The following is a 4,302-nucleotide window of genomic DNA, read 5'->3' as shown; positions in this document are numbered from 1 at the left end:
CTAACCTCTAAGCATCTTGGTGGAAATAAATAGTGCAGAATATGGTTGAGAATGCCTGCTTATCATCAAAGATCATTTTATTGGATCTCTGAATGTATAACCACACTCACGCTGGGAGCGGCAGCAGGCCATTATATGTAAGCCTTGCACAACATTCCTCATATTAGGGCACAGACCTACTGTTTATTGATGTTTTCTCTCTGCATTACGGACCTTGACATAGTTGGATCAGTTTTGCATTTCATACCCTCATACCTATTATGGTAAAGTCGTTTTGCCGATAACTCAGTTTCTGCAATGCAGCTGTAACAAACTAATTTGTAGTTAAAGAGGCGCATTGAATGTGGAATGCTTTTAAAAATAGACAGGGCAATTTAGAGTTTCTCAAGGTGATTATTGTAGATCCTTGAGCAAGTAACACAATAAATCAGAATTAATTGCTTTGTGAAAACATCAATACATGGCCAAGATTTAATTTTGTATTAAGTATAACGTAGTTTGCGGCTTTCCTGGTGTGCCATATCTGATAAAAACCATGAAACAGCATGGAAGATATGTACATTTTGCTGCTTTGTTTGCTCTGTTTGTCTTTTGTGTGCTTTTTGGTTGAGTTTGTGTGTATGAGTGGGAGAGAACCTTTTGTTCCGAGTGTTCTTCTCTCTGGGTCCCTCTAGGAGAGGAGAGAGGTTTGTGCAGTGCAGGAGACAAAGGAGACAAAGAGGCTGACTGCAGTGTTTTCTCTCCATAATTGCACATTATAGTGAAAGCTGGGAAATGCTAACAGAAACATATATAAGAGACAGTATATGGTCAGCTGGTCATTGTCACAAAATAAACACTAAATCTGCAGTTGGACTTGTGTACACATTCTCCGGCATCTTTTAAAAAAAACATATAATACATACATATAAATAAAAACATGTAATCTACTTCATTTTACCGCAATTTAAACAGATTTAAAGTTTGTGTTCTTTTAATTCAGCTAAAAAGCTACACTGATCTTCTATTGGTCAAATGTCTTCACATATTACAAATTTTCAGGGCAGAGTTCACCATACTTGAACTTTGAATTCACATTTTGCACCTCTTCATTCACATGCGCGTCAATGGAATGAAAAGTATAGTGTGAGATCAGCTAAAAACTATGCAAAGAAAAAGACTACATTATAAAAAAATTTTTTAAAAACACATCCAGAACAGAAAACAATTGGTATAGCAAAAATGTAAATACCGCAACAATATTAATATACTTAATTCATGTATAAATTTCAATGTAAAAAGTTATTTTGTATTAGTATTTTTATATTACTTTTTGTTAGCTAACAATATACAATGTTTTCCTCGATTTTAAGTTCTCACATTTGTTTTTCTTAATTTGTTTACGTGTTCCAGGGTGGATATTTTTTTTTAAATAAATAAATAATTGAATCATTCACTCGACCAATTTATTCAAAAACCCTGATTAATTCAGCGACGAAAAACACCACTACTCTATTAGTGATGGGAAAATCAAATCATTTTACTGGTTTGATCTTTGAATCTCGCTCAGCAAATCTTTTTTCAAGTCAATTTGTTTATTTGGGCAGAGTTTAATTACAATGTTATATTTTGATACCAAATTCTCAAAGCATGTTCACATGTGCAATATTCTGAATTAGGAAACCTTTATAATTCAGCCAAAGATAAATTATAAAAAAAAAACAGAACTGCGTCTTCTAATTTGAGTAACACAAAGTGAACGAATCATTCATGAATGACCCTTTATTATATCTTGGTGTCAGATACAGTAAATGCTTAATTCTGCCATGGATTTGTTTGGAACTATTTTCATTGGTGGAGCAAACACAGACAAAATAACCTGGAATATTTAGTCTGAATGTAAGTTTATTAAACTGTCACATAAAAGCAGTATCTCACTCACAAGTATGCTGTTTTGAAAACGGCACGGCTGTGATTACCTGCTTGTTATCAGCCATTGTGAACCATTGGAATTCTGATATCCTCAGTTCTTTAATCTGCAGTAACCTCTCATGGAATCTTTGACCGCAGCTCTGTTGTCTGTTAAACAGAGTTTTCCTTGATTTGAAGTAGAAGCAGGGCTAATTGGGATGTGGGCAACAGCCTGTGACATCTCTACTCATTAGCAGCAGCACTGAAGGCAATACCCAACTAGGTCAGAGAGTTCCCTCACTGCAGTACACAGGCAGTGAATAGCTCATCAGCTCTGAGACTACACACACCTCTCCTCCAGCATCACTCTCTCTAGTGATTAGAGCCCCAGTAACCCTCAAGTACATTATATGCCTTGTGGGCACACCCTCGATCAACCTCTGCTAAAGTAGCCCCTCACTGGAGGAATCCAAGGGCTCATTTGTGGGCCATTTAAAGCCAATGCAGAAGTATTCTTCAAGTGCATAAATGTACAGTGTAAGGAAATTTAGCTGATCAACATTTCCATCAGCGCTATTGCAAGATGGCAGGAAACATGTTTAAATTGTTATTTTATTCAGGGTTTTTTGTGTGTGTGCAATTTTAATGAACTTCAGGGAAGCATCATTTGAGATTTGTCAAACACCGAAGTAGCTGGGGGGAATCTGTCAATCATTAGCAGCAGCACTGAAGGCAATACCCAACTAGGTCAGAGAGTTCCCTCACTGCAGTACACAGGCAGTGAATAGCTCATCAGCTCTGAGACTACACACACCTCTCCTCCAGCATCACTCTCTCTAGTGATTAGAGCCCCAGTAACCCTCAAGTACATTATATGCCTTGTGGGCACACCCTCGATCAACCTCTGCTAAAGTAGCCCCTCACTGGAGGAATCCAAGGGCTCATTTGTGGGCCATTTAAAGCCAATGCAGAAGTATTCTTCAAGTGCATAAATGTACAGTGTAAGGAAATTTAGCTGATCAACATTTCCATCAGCGCTATTGCAAGATGGCAGGAAACATGTTTAAATTGTTATTTTATTCAGGGTTTTTTGTGTGTGTGTAATTTTAATGAACTTCAGGGAAGCATCATTTGAGATTTGTCAAACACCGAAGTAGCTGGGGGGAATCTGTCAACGGTTTGACATTGATTATCTCACCAGGGCTATGGTTTATTTATAAAAATATATGAGAAGCTTTAAAAGCTTCATGCTGGTAGCAATAAGGCTTTTTAAAATATGCAAAATAATCCCATATTTATTATGTGTACATTTCTCCTGTTCCATGTCTACGATGGAAGAAGACGCTGTGGGAATAACAGATATAGACAAGCACAAAAAAGAAAAACTTGTCGCTGACATGACCAACTGCTCTGTGTACCTTGGGGATGTTATACTGAAGGTAAGAGACATGAGCAACCACTTTAACAGTGCTTTTACACTGGTTTTCACAGAACTTGCTAGCTTTTGATTAGCCAGAGGTTAATAAGTATTGATGGGAAAGACTCCCCTAGTCCTAGCATCTGTCTTCCAAACAGAGCATTTGAGATCTCATTAATAATTAGATGTTTTGCTCACAGGGATGTTGAGCGGTTCGTTTTAAAGTGAACGTCTACCCTGAAATTAAAATTCTGTTATTGTTTACACATGCTATTCGATATTACTTTTCTTCAGCATAATGCAACAGGAGGAAGAAATTTCACCTTTTGTTCTCCACACAAGAAAAAAAGAAAGTCATATTGGTTTGGAACGCCATGACAATGAGTAAATTATGACTCACTGTTCCATTTAAAAGTTCCCAGTGTTTGAGCTTTTGCTAGGCTAGTCATAAGTGTATGCATCCAACTTTCCTTCATATGTTCTCTGATAAACACATTTATTTTCTGAGAGTGGTAATCAGAGGTGAGCCAATGCAGAGGACGCCTTCAATGTGAGCCAGTTAGGATGTAACCAGGCAGCCATCTGTGTCTGTCACAGCTTCATCAAAGCAGAAGGACACTCAACTCTCTTGCCTTTTCTCTTTCTCTTTCTCTTTCTCTTTCTCTTTCTCTTTCTCTTTCTCTTTCTCTTTCTCTGTCTCTTTCTCACAAGTCTGATGAAACTGAACCTGGCTTGTTCATTCTAACAGTTTTAATACTTTGTCCAGTAAATACATAGAAACTTGGATAGCGACAGAGAGAGAGAGAAATAAAGGTGAATTTGATTTAAAGCTATGTTGTATGAGTTGTCTGTCTCCTCATCCCGATGCTTTTCTTTTTTTATTTTTCTGTTATTTAGGTTTATTCATACATACAGTACATGCTTTAAAAAAAAAATATATATATATATATATATATATATATATTTTTTTTTTTTTTTTTTTTTTAAAAATTCTA

Source organism: Sinocyclocheilus grahami, unplaced genomic scaffold, assembly GCF_001515645.1.
Source record: "Sinocyclocheilus grahami isolate Dianchi unplaced genomic scaffold, SAMN03320097.WGS_v1.1 scaffold187.1, whole genome shotgun sequence".
NCBI classification, from domain to species: Eukaryota; Metazoa; Chordata; class Actinopteri; order Cypriniformes; family Cyprinidae; genus Sinocyclocheilus; species Sinocyclocheilus grahami.
Note: the sequence above shows the minus strand (reverse complement) of the source record.